This window comes from Lipophrys pholis (assembly GCF_963383615.2).
Source record: "Lipophrys pholis genome assembly, chromosome: 3".
In the NCBI taxonomy this organism is placed as follows: Eukaryota; Metazoa; Chordata; class Actinopteri; order Blenniiformes; family Blenniidae; genus Lipophrys; species Lipophrys pholis.
In genome coordinates, this window is record NC_137627.1 from 33,461,296 (window position 1) to 33,476,491 (window position 15,196).

The following is a 15,196-nucleotide window of genomic DNA, read 5'->3' on the forward strand; positions in this document are numbered from 1 at the left end:
CAGAAAGGAGGAACAAATTCACAAATGGTCCTTGAACTGGCTGCTGGCCGATGCTTATCGACTGCGCCGTTTAGGCTGGGCATGAAAAAGCGAACGTGTTTTATACACCAGTGCGACGCCGATATGTATTTTTCCTCTTCATGGCACATTTTTTGACAGATACAAGTTATACTCAGGTGTGACTTATAGTCAGGGAAACGCAGTACGGATAGGCCATTAGTCCCCCACAAGCAGCGAGCTGTGGGACGCTGTGGATTCTGAACCCTTTTGTCATTAGATCTTGTGCAGCTCGTCGGTTGGATCGGACCACACCGGCCAACTTTCCCTCCCTCCTTGCGCCAATGAGCCTTGACTGCCCATGATCTCGTCACTGATTCCAAGTTTTTCTTTCCCTAGCCCACTTTTAATGACACTGACCGCTTCAGATCTGAAACACGCTACATTAGCCGCAGTTTTTTGGAGAAGCTCTCACCCGGTCATCCAGACCTCGTATTTCAGCCAATGTCAGACTCAAATTCTCATGCCAGCACAGTTTTCTGTTTCTACTACATCGACTATGAGGACAAAATGTTCACGTGTGCCAAAAAGATTCCACCCACTACCATGTGGCACGCGGAGACGTAAGCTGATGTGTTACCCTGCAGAGTTGAATCCCACGTCACGTTCAATGTGACTCAGATTTGGAAATACCTTGTAAAACCCTCTTGTTTAGTAACAGTACCTCCTGAGGTTTGTGCAGTTTCGGAGGTCCACGTTTGCACAGAATACGCTTTCAAGGGCTGTTCTGGTCGGAACACTCTACCAGTGACCGTTAGAGAAAGCACCACCTTCGTCTCATTCAAGAGACAACTTAAAACATTTCTTCTCATCAGCAAACTTGTGAACACTAGGATGTGTTTCAGTACACAAGGACATATATCTTTTTATTTTCCTTTTTTTTATCATGAGTAAGTCGGTGTGAATGAGTGTGAGGGGGGAGGGAGGGGTGTATGGGTAATATTTGAGCACTTTAGGAATAGATGTAGTAATGTTTGTTTTAATGCTGTACTTAGACCTGTCGCGATAATCAATAAATCATTTAATTTGAACGATAATTGAAAATGAGCTTGATAAGTTTGCCAGGCTCGATCATTTTTCATTTACCAAAGACGTCCCTGTGAGCGGCGCTCATTCTGGTGTTAGTGAACGGCGCAGTTTAATGTTGTTTTAGAGAGGAGTTACCAGATTTCTGAGCAAACGGGCCTTAACATGCAGGGGGAAAACAGCCAATCTGACAACACCAGCCGCCAGAGTCGCGCCGCCTCATACGTCATCAAAATGCGAAGTGTCATGGCAAAAACAAATAGAAGACAGCAGCACGACCTCAGACTCTGCCTCCACCATTAATACTTCATCTTCGTATGGTTACCATACTTTCCGGATGACAAGCCGCTACTTTTTTTTTTTTTTTACATGCTTTGAACCCTGCAGCGGATGACTCCGCTTTTTAAGGGTTAACAAGCTTCATGCTGCTGATCCGCGGGTGATGCGTTCAGGTGCATCACGTAACTCCAAAGCTCGCAGCAACATATTGAAAAAGAGTTATGAACTAGTTTATTTTTGGAACTATGAAATCATAACTATGAACTGAGCTAGTTCATATTAAAATTTGTAAACTGAACTTTGAACTAGTTCATGTAGAAACTGAACTTTCCCAACACTGCCTGTCAATCACTCTTGTGTGGGGAGGCGGGGCAACTTGCACACCTGAGTGCAGCATGAGAGCCCCGTGAGGAGGAGAGGGAGAGATGAGGTTGTTTTGATTATTTATTTTGGATATTTGCAATGTCTTTTTTCATAATACAATTCCAATTCTAAATATTTTTAAGAAATAAAAGTTTATTTATCTTTAAAAGGGTATACTTGCATTATTATACCATTATTAATATATTAGTGGAAAAATTATATCAAAACGGCAATATTATCGTTTATCGCAATAATATCTGGGACAATTTAATGTCCAGCAAAATTTGTTATCGTGACAGGCCTGGCCGTGTGTTATGTCATATATGCATTGTAATGTGGTGTGTTTTCTAGTGTGTGGCATGTTTTACATGTATTATAGTACCTATGTGTGTTTGTGTTTGGTGGTATGGTTTTACCCGGTGGGACTGCTGGTGGAAATTAGCTCTGAGCTAAATCTGTCATATTTACAGCACCGGGTGTCTGTTCATCAATATGCACTATCCCATCCAAATGAATTAATAACTGAATGAAAAAAATGAAATAAACCTTCCCAGCAGCGTCAGGCCGCCTGCCCTGACGTCTTATGTCACGGAGGTTTTGGAGAGAGCGGTTCCAGTCCACCTCTTCACTTTCTTTACCGGGCGTCTGTGGGCGCGCTGTCATCCACCTGCTGCAGCTGGTGGGATGTTTTAGAGATGAGCAGTACGGAGAACTGCTCGCCGGAGCGGTGCAGCAGGATTCATCTGCTCCGAAACGTAAACAACCCCAAGTAGACGCTGATCGATTTCAGGGAGGTCCAAGTCCATAAACGTCACGGGCGAGAGGATTGGAATTGTTGAGCGCCACAAGTGTTTTGATTTCCACCTCTTGAAATCATCGCTTCATTGCACTACCAGTGTGTGATGGTGCCACTAGAGGCAAATCCCAGAGGCGAAGTTTAGCCAACTGTTTGCCTGACAAACCCAAATAATGAGCCTGATTACCTAATTGTGTTCATAAAGCATGAACATAACAATAAATTCCTACAACTGCAGCGCGTTAGAAAGAAGAAATAAAAATCCATGCACTTTATTTGACCCGGGTGATCAATGTAACCTGTCCAGATTGAATGGTGGGCTAATTTTAAAAAGTTTGATCTGCATGATTCTCAATGCAAATTACATCCTTTTTTTGGGGGGGGGCGACATTTCTGCCTCCAGTTACACTTTTGAAGGGGAGAATTCAGATCAGTGCATTTAATCCAGGATAATTAGTAACTATGGTAAGGAAATGCTGAGAATGAGTCATGCAACACTTTATGAGGCCCTAATCACAAACCTGTTAGGCCGGCTGTTTCAAAAGACACATTTAGCTCTCTTATCAATCGCCTAATTATTTTTTTGATAATTTTTTATCTATATTCCACTATCACACAGTTAATATGGCTGAATACTTGTAAAACAGTCCGTCTTACCCTTTCAGTGTTGCACAAAAAACGATTAGAGGCTGAGTAAAATTGCTGATGTCACACAATCTTTCCGGAAGAAATAAAACTGATTAAAAGTCGTCTGTGATTCAAACTTGAAGTTTCAGTTCAACACGAGAGCGTATTTCGTGCACATACAACTCTGGCCGGAGTTTATGTGCATGAAAAGCTTGAAACACATGAATGAAGTGCATGAAGCGACATTTCCACAAGTCACAGGTCATTTATTTCTGGTCATTTTGTTGGTGGCTGCACCGTCAATAATTAGTTCACAACCTATTTGATGGTGATGGCATTATTAGAAATGACTGTTTATTTCTGTCTCTGGTTAATTAGTAAATTAGATAAATTAGCCACTGAACTAATTTGCAGTCTGAAAGCTATCAAGTTGGAGGCAAATTAAGTCTTGAAAAATTAGGACATCAAAGAGCATTTAGTGGGATTGAGCCAAAAAGTCTTTTTCTTCTTTAGCCACTTCCTTTTCATTGGAATTTGAGTTTTAATTGTACAACAATGCGTTTTCTCCCCCACAAACCACAAACACCAGCTCGGCTGAAAGAAATGTGCAAACAAAACCTATGATTTTATTAGAATCTCAAAGAAGAGTTTATGATGGTTTCCCAGGTTTGATGTCTGATTAAGACACACAGAGGGCAGATCGGGATCCTGTGTGTTTTCAGTCTTAGGGCTTGATCCTTAGTCCTGGCAGCTTCTAGTGTAGATTTTACTTGTATTATTTTCTCAGAGATTGCGTGGGTTTTCTCTTGGTGTGTGATCTTTCATCTGAAAGAATTACTGGCAAGAAATTAGCTAATTAGCGGAATACATAAAGGGTCGATTCAGACTGAAATGCTTTGTATTTGCTTTGTGCATTCTGATTGATATACTTTTCATAAGAATCTACAAAGAAAACAGCACTGATACTGAAAGTGACTGAGAGATTTCCTAATGGTACATTTCCTTCACTGAATGTTCAAAAAAGTGCTATATAAGTTTGATGTATTATTATTAATAATCTTTCTTCTTCTTCTTCTTCTTCTTCTTCTTCTTCTTCTTCTTCTTCTTCTTCTTCTTCTTCTTCTTCGTATTATTATTATTATTATTATTATTATTATTATTATTATTATTATTAGGGATGTCCTGATCACACTTTTTTGCCCCCGATACCGATCCGATTTTTCAGAATTGAGTATCGGCCGATACCGATACTTTCCCGATCCGATACTCACATTGCATTTGCAAATATCCTCAACAGTCTATTTTTGGAGCAACTAAGATGTCTGAAGCTAAAAGCACTATTGGCAGAAGCTTTGTTTAGCTAGAAATTATTGTAAAACTCACTTATTGAATCAAAATTCTTCTCTTTCTCTTTATTTGTTGTTGTAAACTGAGGGTACATCCACACGACGAAAAAACAATCTTTTTCCTCCCTGGCCTTCTTCCAAAAAACCGTCCACACCTCACTATGAACACGGCTCAACACGAGGCTTCAGGGCATAGTGCACATGCCAGGCCTTTAGGGGCGCTGTGACTCACCAAACACAATAAAAAAGCAGACTTCTGCACATAAACACATAAACCCCTATATATAACTCTAGTTTTATAGGTCTATGGCCCCGCTCCGCCTGCTTCTAGCTTCTGCAGCTCGACCGGAGCTTCTAGTCCCTGATTGTTGTGGTTTCTAGGTGACGTTGCGGACCGCGTTTTTTTTTTAGATCGGCGGGGTGATCGACTGGATTTGCCGATCCCCAATCACTCACAAATCACTAATATCGGCCCCGATCCGATATCTACCGATCGGATCGGGACATCCCTAATTATTATTATTATTATTATTATTATCATTAGTAGTAGTAGTAGTAGTAGTTGTAGTATTTCTACATTTTAACACTAACAGCAGGGCAACCAGCTCAATCTCATCGTTTAGTCCGATTTAAAGTGAAATGGAGAAAACACAGAAGAAGAAAGACTTTTGAAAACTCATTTGCAGCCACTGTAACATTACCAATATTGTTTACAATTACAAGTAACTAAAGACAAAGAAAAGTCCTTGTCTCAAAAAACTACTTGGCATTTTAATGACTTTGTAATCCAATTTAAGGCATTTAACACATTATGCTTGCTTAAAATAATATTGAACAAGTAAATATGAATTACAATATAAAAAATATACACTAATTACATAAAAGTATATTTATAAAGCCAGGATTTGATCTGTTAGTTGAATTGTAGGAATGCTCAGTAGTTCCTTATGGTTGTAAAATTATTGAAATAGATTGGATAAAAAATGTACTTATAAGTCAAAGGACATGAAAGAAATATGACTTAGGTGCAGTAATGCCAGTATGGTAATACATACATGCATATTTGGACTGAGCTGCATTTAATTAGCTTTTTCCATTTCCACTCATTTCGAAATGCTGCAAGACCCTGAAACTCAACGGAGAATAAAACAGCTTTGAAGCAATTATCAATACCGAATGTGACTGAAGCAGCTTCTAACCACAAATATCTGTAATTTGTCACGGCAACCAACTAAATCCCACTTCAACATCTTCTGAAATAATTGGCTCGTTAGGGGAATACACAGAGGAGGAAAAAGGTACGGAAAAATAGTAATCAAGTGTCACTATTGGTACATTGCTTTATTTACACTATCAAGTGAATTTACAGTTGTTAAAAAGAGTAAAAATACTTTTTTATCTTCTCAAAAATACTCAATAGGATCAGTTACTTTCCACCCCATTTAATTTAATCAAGCAATGGAGTCATCACACAAGTGTAAAATCTATAGGTTCAAAGCACTTTTCTTGTACAAACAACAAAGTCTAGAAAGATTTCCTCGCATGATTTCTGACAAATATGGATATAATGCAGTGTTGTTTCTTCTGATAAAACTTTTGCACATCAAAAGGTTTGAACATTAATTTAGTGAGCAATGATTTTTATTGGAGTAAAGTATAGGAGCAAAGTATACATGGTGGAAATTGCACTAAAGTAAAGGTAACAATATACACTGGAGAAGAACTAATGATACGAGAGCAAAAATATTACTTAAATACAGTGACAGAGCATATCGAGACCGACGTGTCTTATATTTACTGTATATTGACTTCTTCGTATGCTTCAACAGCCTGGAACTGAACACAATGCATTTAAAACAAACAACAGCGATACTAAACGTGACCGAGACAGATTCTAACCACACATTTCATGTACTGAGACAGATCCTGGACGGCAGGAAAAACAATTAAAACCCATTTTAGCATTTTAAAATCATGCGAAATTAATAGATTTTTATAAAGGGGTGGCGTCAGATTGACACACCTTTCTTTTGCTTCATGCATTCTGACTAAACATAGAATAATGCAGCTATGGAGCAAACGACCCCAAAATGCTGAATTTGACTGAAACAAGCTTCTGTCGACACATTTCTATGATTCACCTCACGCACTAACAGACCATAATGTTGGACAGCAGGGCAACCTGCTCAATCCCATTATTGCACTTTAATATAGCTCTGCCCATGCCACTTGTCCGTAATACTACGCCCAGGCAGGCTCATTGTGCTGCCAGGACCACTTATACCATCCCTGCCTCATGCGCAGCTCCTCCTCCTCCTCCTCCTCCTCCACATCCTCCTCCTCCTCCTCCTCCTCCTCCTCCTCACTCTCCTCTGCCTATGAGCCAATGCAAATTACAGTAACAGCTTGGACGTGAGTATAATCTCAAGTGGTGTGAGCTGGGCTCCGTGGCGAGGCATGCAGGCAGATGGAAGCAGAGTCTCTGCCAGGCCTCTTTAGGGGCTCCCACTCTTTTCTCCGGCATGGTAGACAATGGAGGAGCTGTGGCTCATAACCAGCTCAGCTCGTCTGCCACTATGATTCGGCCCACTCCCATACGCTGTGCTCCGGTAAACGATATGAAAGGAAGAGGGATCCTGTCGTGGCCTTGTTTAGACCGACGCACAGATGGACAGCGATGCTGGCAGCACTAAATCATAAGCCACTTGCAGTGCGCGGCGGCGGGTGGAAACTCGAGGAAGGATGTTCGCGGCTCGGACGGGAGAGAAGCGTGAAGAGAACATAACGTTAGGTCTGTTTCTGTACGTCTCTCCTCGCAGCAGGAGGTGAAGGCCTTTCCCTTGGGCTACAGCGGATATTTATAAAACGCTGTTTAAATAAACAGTCGATTCTATTTGCATAAGAGATGGTGTGCAGCTTTAGTGAACATTAATTTTTTGCATGGAATTCAAAAAAATTATTTTTTTATAAAATGCACCCACTAGGATTCATTAATGCAACTCCAGTGAGTACGGCGCTCCTTCCATAACTTAACTTGTATGTCTGAACATACTTCGATACAATATTCATATAATATACACTACAAAGCTTAATTAACTGCAGTCTAGCTGAGATATGTTGTAAGTCTGGCCTGAGGGAAGGTAATCTCGTTTCAGTATTCAAATCGGTTTTCTGAACACTCCAACATGCGTCTAACTGTCAGAGTGAACTTCTGTGCACGGTCTTTATTTCAGTTACTTCTGCCAGGACGGAGACAGGAGAGTTTATCCTGCTCTGTAATTTGTAAGGCCCCACTGATTTCTGCACCGCTGCACAAAATGATAAATTAATAAAACAGAGGCGTGAGTCAAAACGTTTTTTTGTTTTTATTGTGGTGACGGATACCTTATCTTAGGTTAAGAGCTTACCACTTTAGATTCAAGCTTTCTGTGGAAGTTACATCAAAATGAATTGCAGCTCTCATTTTGACGGAGCGAGCTCCAGGGTCTACACTCGCATGACAACCACTGATCAGAGCCGTTCTTGTTTTCCCGCTCTGGGAGAAAGCCTCGTTTGTTGCACACAAACACAGATCGCGCTATTCCAGGCCGGTAATGTAAATTAACTCAACTAATGCTGCTAATGAGGACTGCTTACACAATAACTTTAGCTCTTCCATGTGTCATTAAACATGCCTCTGAGTTTCTTTTTCCCGCCGTGCGACTCCACGGAGACAGACGTGTTCAGGAGAAACTCAAACAAGTTCTTCTTCTCTCCTCTGTGCATACATAACAACAACAACAGCAAAAAAGAACAAAACAGAGAATATGATCTATGAAGAAATCAATAGACTGTGAATCAGCTGTGTGTCAAGAACAGGATGTTTAAGTGAGTCAGTCTTCCATGTGTTTGCCAACCCTGAGTGCATCGGCGCTGACAAAAAGATATTTGAGTGAGAGAGTGAAAGAAAGCGAAAAGCGCCACGATGCAGTAGCACCGCTCCCCTGGAGCGACGGAGCTATTGTACCCGACCGGTGCTCGCTCGCACGCACGCCGGTATGTTTGATTTCTCTCCAGTTTCTTCTCCCCTCACCATTATTTGAAAAAGGCCTCGTCTACAAATCAAAAAAGCTCCCCTGTGAGTGAACGTGGCTCAATTTCTGTGGATTAGAGCGGCATTAACCAGAATCAGGTGTGCAGATGCTTTCTTAACGTGGCAACGTTGGCTGGACCCCCAGTAAAACTCTGAGCTGTCACTTGACGCTGCCTGCCACTGCTTGGTATTCCAGGAAAACGCTGACTGTGGGGCTCAGATTACACTGACAAGACAGGCAGACCACAAAGAACAAGAGAGCAGAGCTCACGAGGTGCACACACGCACAGCGCCACCACCGGACTTTCCACTAATAACTTCACTTCCTCCTCCCTTTCGCCTCAATCCCTAAATTAAGAAATGTCTTGACTGGGCCTGTGATGATAATACATTTTGCTGGATGATATATTGTCCCGCAAATTATTGTTATTGTTATTAATTAAATGATAAAATAGACCCCCTCTCTGTTAAGTTAAAAACAAAAACAAAAAACACTGAAATATAAAACCACACACACACCCACAACAATAAATAACAATAAATAAAATTGCTTATCAAGTTTGTAATAATCTTTTTTCTCTTAATCTCCTCCTCGTGGTAATATGACAACACATCGACCCTGGCAAAAATATCGACTTCATTTTTGTTTATCGTACGATTGAATGATTTATTGATTGTTGTCCCAGGCCGAGACCTTCACTACCTACAGTACTTGAAGATTTTCTCTTACCAGCAGCTGGAGAGGAATCGGGTTGCTTTACCTCTTATCATCTTCAAACTTCACAACAAGGATTTGACCACAGTTATTGACAGTAAACGTTACTGTTCTTTTACCACATGAAATAGAGAATTGAGATTTCAAATCTCACCAAGTAAGTAAACGATTTATTTTCATAGGCTCACACTGAACAGGATGTCACATTTGCAGAGCTTTACGCAGGGTGCCCGACTGCTGAAGATGCTGCTTGTTAGGCAGTGGAGGGAGGGGCAACACTGGAGGGAACAGCAGTTATGTTCAATTCAGCAACACAAGCTGGTTAATTAGCATTACCCCGCCATTCCCTTTGAATCAGGGGAGGACAAGTGGAAGCCATCATATTTCTTTGTTCTCAGCACTGTGTGATTCCCCTCTGACCGCTGCAACCACAGGGGTGTTGACCGCGGGGGGTCAGGGGTGGGCCACATGACCTCACCTCGCGCCCCTTACTGAACCTGCCCGGGGGAATTACCCAGACCTTTACTTAAATCTGCCCCCTCAGCTTAGTGCAGTCACTGGATCAGATGAAGTGCGATGACATTTTCAGGGTGCGAGCCTGCACAGAACAGCAGACAGATGCTGAGGGGATACAGGTACCAACTGCACGTCAGTTGCACACAATTATTCTCGGCTGACTGCTCTCCGAAGATTCAGCACACACCATTAACTCTATCCTCTCGTGCACCCTCGAGTTTTAATTAATAGAGTTTTTTGCTATATAACGTACAAGGGAAACTATGTTTCTGCAGTGTTGCTGCGTTTTGTGGAATGCTTTATGGCCCATTTCAGGTTGGTTAGAGTCACAATCAATTAGGGTTGGAGTCCAGATTGGACCTTTTATGCACCACACGTGGGTCACATCATTTGAAATATTTGGCAAAGTTTAGGTTGGTGGTGGATGAAATGAGGTTTAATGGTGTGGTAGTTGGCACTGTCACCTCACAGTGAGGTGAATCCCTGTTTGAATACAGGCATGACGATCGCATGTTCTTTTTGTGCATTCATAGGCTTTTCACTCGGCGATGAAAACGAAGCGTTTGAGGTTAATTGGTCACAATGAACCTCAATACACAGGTTTGAGTGTATATTATATGTGGTTGTGACTGGTTCAGGCTGTATCCTGCCTTTTGCCCAGTGTAAGCATGAGCTCCACATCCCTCCATCAGAAGAGCCGTACGGAAGGCTGATAGATGGATAAATAAATAGCTCGGGATGCATGCAATCTGGTTTTGTTATTTATGTTTTTCATCACACATGGCTCATTATCATGTGGTGAGGTTTGTTGATGTAGCGTTTGGGACTCTGGATTGATTTTGTCTCCAGTTATTCCGACCAGAGTCTAAAAACATGCTTGTTCAGTTCAAGTTTTGTTTCTAGATTTAGTTCTTAAGTGAGAATATGTGTGTGACTAGCTCAGTTGGTAGAGCATGAGACTCATAATCTCAGGGGTAGTGGGTTTGTGTCCCACGCCGGGCGTCACCTTCCTGTGGGCTCACCACCTGCAGGAAGGTTCTTAATCGGTGCATTGTGATCTGGGTGACGGTGCTCAGACTGTCACCCCCGTGACCCGGAAACGGATAAGCGGAAGAGAATGAATGAATGAATGAATGAATTATTAAACTATCTTCACACTGCAGGCAAATGTGACCAAATTCCAATTTTCTGCTCCCATATATGATCTCGTTTGTGACCGTGTGAACGTTGCATTTCTGATTGTTGCACACCAGATCCAGGTCTCGATCATACCTGGTACCAAATGGGATACGTATCTGATGTCTTTCAATGCAACCGCGGTCAGAACAGTCAAGTCGCACCTATGTGACTTCCACGTCATTGACGTTGAGACTGAATCACGAATCTGCAGCATCGTCAAAATGTTAAAAACTGTGCTCTCTTTTTTCTCAGCCTCCTACTTTCCTTCATCATTTTGTCGACTTCCTATTGCACAGCGAAATCTGATCTCAGCAAGAACTTGGAACTGAGCATGAAGACCTGCAGTGTGAATGGAGACCTAGACTTTGTGAGTTTGCCCTGGCGATGCACTGGCGACTTCTGACCAGCTGGATCCGGTTCAAGCTCCCAGCGATCTCTACATGAACGTCATGACCTCAATCGGATTGAGCAGAAAGGCCAATGAAGTTTGGCTCAGAATGTGAGGATTCATAGGAGCTCATCTTACATTTAAAGAAGTTTCACATTTTTCCCTTAAAGTGCTTTCCTCCGATCACAAACTGAATAATGTTAGATCCAAAAAGCAGAGGAAATGAAGGAAAATTGATCCTGTGATTTGGCCTTTCTCGCTACAATACTGTATCCACCAACATAATGTCGAATATTCTTTGGTTGTTTGCAGCCAGAGTAAGACAGCAGTTGCTGGAAATGGTAATCCTGAAAATGAAATTCCTTTTTTTTTTTTTATACTCTCCATCAGTTGAAGATCAATCTCCTAAAACCTGTCATCTTTTATCAAGCTTCACCCTTCGAAGAGCCACTGTTTCATGAGAGGCATGTACGTTATGAATCCAGAGTATTTTCCATCTTGTTGTTGTCATGCTACCATTAGCATGGAAATCCCGATAACTTATTGCACCACAGCCTCCCTACTTCTAAGCCTTTATGTTTTTTTTCCCGCCCCTCTTCACTCTTGTCAACAGATCAAACAAACACTGCTAGAAAACAATCTGCGCCCATGAAAGCCGCCATATAAAAACACCCTCTGCGCTCATATACATATAGGAGATGAACATTATGTGCCGCTTCTGAAATAACGTTGTGACTGGATGATGTAAATTATATTTGGTTTACTTCAGTAATGAAGAGCAACCTAAACAAGCTGAATGATAATTTCAAATAATATTTGCACCCTTTCATACTATTAGAACCGGGTAGACTTTATATGGTAATGCTATTATATATCCTCAATCTACTGTTGATAATACCCCCGTGGCTGTATATGAAAGTCAAGCTTTTATGTTTTTCTCATCTCTGTTTAACTTCAGCCGCTATACTTCTATATGTATTCACCTGTGGTTATCCTCTCAAAGCTGTGGATAAACAGATCCAGAACCAACGCAGACCTTATTTATATTCCTTGTATACTTAAACACGTCAAACCAATAGAGCCGATTCTTATTGGGCTAAATCCGTCTATAAGGCGGTTTTCCAGTGTGAAAACAAATGCTGCTGCTGCTGCTGCTGCTGCAAAAAAAAAGTTTTGATCTGCACCTTTACTTTCACTGGATTCCGGCATAAATTTCCACTATTTACAATGACTATTATGGCTATATGTCCTCTGCATGTGTGTGAAGTAACAGTAGTATCAGAAGAATTTGATTTATTTGTTATTTGTAACATAGACAACTATTGTTCAGCAAATATTGTTTTTTTTATTTTACCAACAGTTCCTACCGTGCAACATCCAGGAAGCATTTGGGGGTGAAGGTACTTCCTCAGGGGTCTACAGTGGTAAACTGTCAGCTGTGGGATTTGAACCTGCAAACCTCCAATCACAAGCTCACTTCTCTCTGGCCACCACTGCCCCATAACAGGGGTTATTGTAATAATAACAATAGTAGTAATTGTGGTAAGAACTGCAATACTGATAGAGTGTGCATGAGTAATCGTAGTCATAATAATAGTAATGTGAAACATAGTAAGAGTAATTGAAGTAGCTGTAGTAGGAATGAGAGGTGTAGATATATTAGTAATAGTAATAGTAGGAATAGCACTATTAATATTATGTGGTAGTAGTAAAAGTGGTAGCATTAGTAATAGTCAGTAGTAGTAGTAGTAGTATTAGTATTGGTGTTATTATTATAGCAACAAACAAACACTCCTGAACAAAACAATCAAATATTTATCATGGTTAAGTTGTGTATTGATGCGTGTCACTTCAGTCAGTATTTCCTCAATGAATAGAAAACGCTGGGCCTTTCAGTCGTTCAGTCGCTCCTGCTAACGCAGCACTTGCAGGATACACATTACTGCTCGCAGTCAATATGCAGTGGCTCAGAAAATACAACAGGCTCACCAGATATCAAGCCCCGGTCTCCATCACAGGCTCCCCGTCGGCCTCCCGATCAGCTGGCAGTCAGAGAGTCGGGGCAGGGGCAGGCGACTCCCACCGGCGTCGCAGGAAAACACCACCTGGAGGACGGGTAACGTTTAGCCGCTTTGTTACAGACATGGCGAGTTAGCAAACATCGCTAAGACACGCAGCAGAGGAGCGCTTGTTTTAACTCATTTTGGGTACTTTCGAGACAATATCCTGGTGGAAGGAGCCAACATTTCTCAACGCAGTCGAGAGGCAGTCATACATTCATAATCTCATTGACGGCGCTCGCTCCTTTTTCCACTTGGCAGCTTTGGGTGCGATATGAACGCTGATCTGATTACGGAACAACAGGAAAGAAGCACAAGCAGCAAGAGAGGCTCCAGAAAACCCAGAGTTGAAGATACAGTGACTATGAATGTGTGTCCTGCCATTAATATTTCACTGCATCATTGTAGCTAAAGGAGAACAAAGTGTAAAGAGGAGCATGATGAAAAATTGATCATATTTTGACACCGCTTTGGAATTTATCTGTGCACAACAAAGAGCAGGAGGGGTGGTGGTGGTGGTGGTGGTGGTGGTGGGGGAACTCTTCTGCTCCTGATGTGATTTAGAAGCTGAAAAAAAATTGCATGATTAATGTGTCCGAATAATTGTTCCATGTTTCTACATGAGCTCACTGCCACGAAGTGCACATATGTGATGAAGATGGATGAAGGTGAAGTTTTATAACTCACTCAAAAGACTATTTCTTTGTATTTTTTTTATTTTTTTTACCTTTTACATGTTTTTCTTGCATTTGCTTGTTGTTTTTTTTGGTTTCCCCCCACACTGGAGCAGAGGGGACTGCCAAGGTCACGGGCCTTCAGTTTCTCACTTGTCCCAAAAATTCAAAAACAAGCTACATGACATGTCACAGCTCCGTTTGCAGTTCAGCGGCACGCAATCCAAGAGAGATTACCATATCGCTTGCATCCGTCTGCGGAGAGCCTTCATGCGAAAAAACAGCATTCTCCACTCAGGTTTTTTTTTCTTTTCTTCCAACTTTACTGTACTTCAATTTGTATTCAGAGAGGGACTCTGGGCTTGTCACCTTCAGCTATTCATCCAGCCAATGAAGTATTTATGACAAAAGCTTTTGCTTTCTGATTCGTCATTTCAATCCTCTTCCCACCGCAGTTCATCTCAGGCTAGAGTGTCATGTCAGAGTTGGAGGAACGAAGCAGAGAAACAAAATACGAATGGAGGTGTCAGATTTACCAGTCTATCACTTCATGTCAACCATATTGATGTTGGGAGGAGGACGTTCACCAGCGATTTTTTTTTTCTTTCAGCTTTGTAATCACAGAATCGTCAGCTGGCCTCAATTTATCTCCAACATGGTTCCTCTGTTTCTGTATCAAGCAGTCCACCATCCTGCTCCATTTCTCTCTCACAGACACAGTGTTTTACCTCCCCCTTTTTCCTTTCGTCTCCCCAGGCCTTAATATGAAGCAGAAAGACACACACTCCCAGAAAATAAAATCCTCTGTGCCAAGAAACTTAAGCCAAAGGATACACTCCATCAAGTCATTATCCGTCGCTGTGATAGCTTCCTATCTGTGAGAGACAAAGATAGCGGTGAGGGGCGCAGTCATCCTCCTGCGCTGCCAGCTTTGTTACTCACTATACTCGATATGACAACAGGGGTGACCGACACTTCCCTTTTTACCTCACCGCGGTTACATTGAGTCACTCACTCACACAGTGACGAGCTGAAGTGAGCAGCATCAAACAAGAAGGACAAAAGAATAACAAAGTGAGCCCCTATAAAGCCAGTCGG

At 41.7% G+C, this 15,196-nt stretch overlaps 1 protein-coding gene across 1 annotated transcript in view; it reads right to left on the bottom strand.

The window, feature by feature from the left end:
- Window positions 1–15,196, bottom strand: part of lrfn1 (leucine rich repeat and fibronectin type III domain containing 1) — a 164,291-nt gene that overhangs the window by 26,766 nt on the left and 122,329 nt on the right. The window contains exon 3 of the mRNA XM_080459179.1: window positions 13,354–13,469. The gene's annotated coding sequence lies outside the window, so the exon portion shown is untranslated. The remainder of the gene's footprint in view (window positions 1–13,353; window positions 13,470–15,196) is intronic.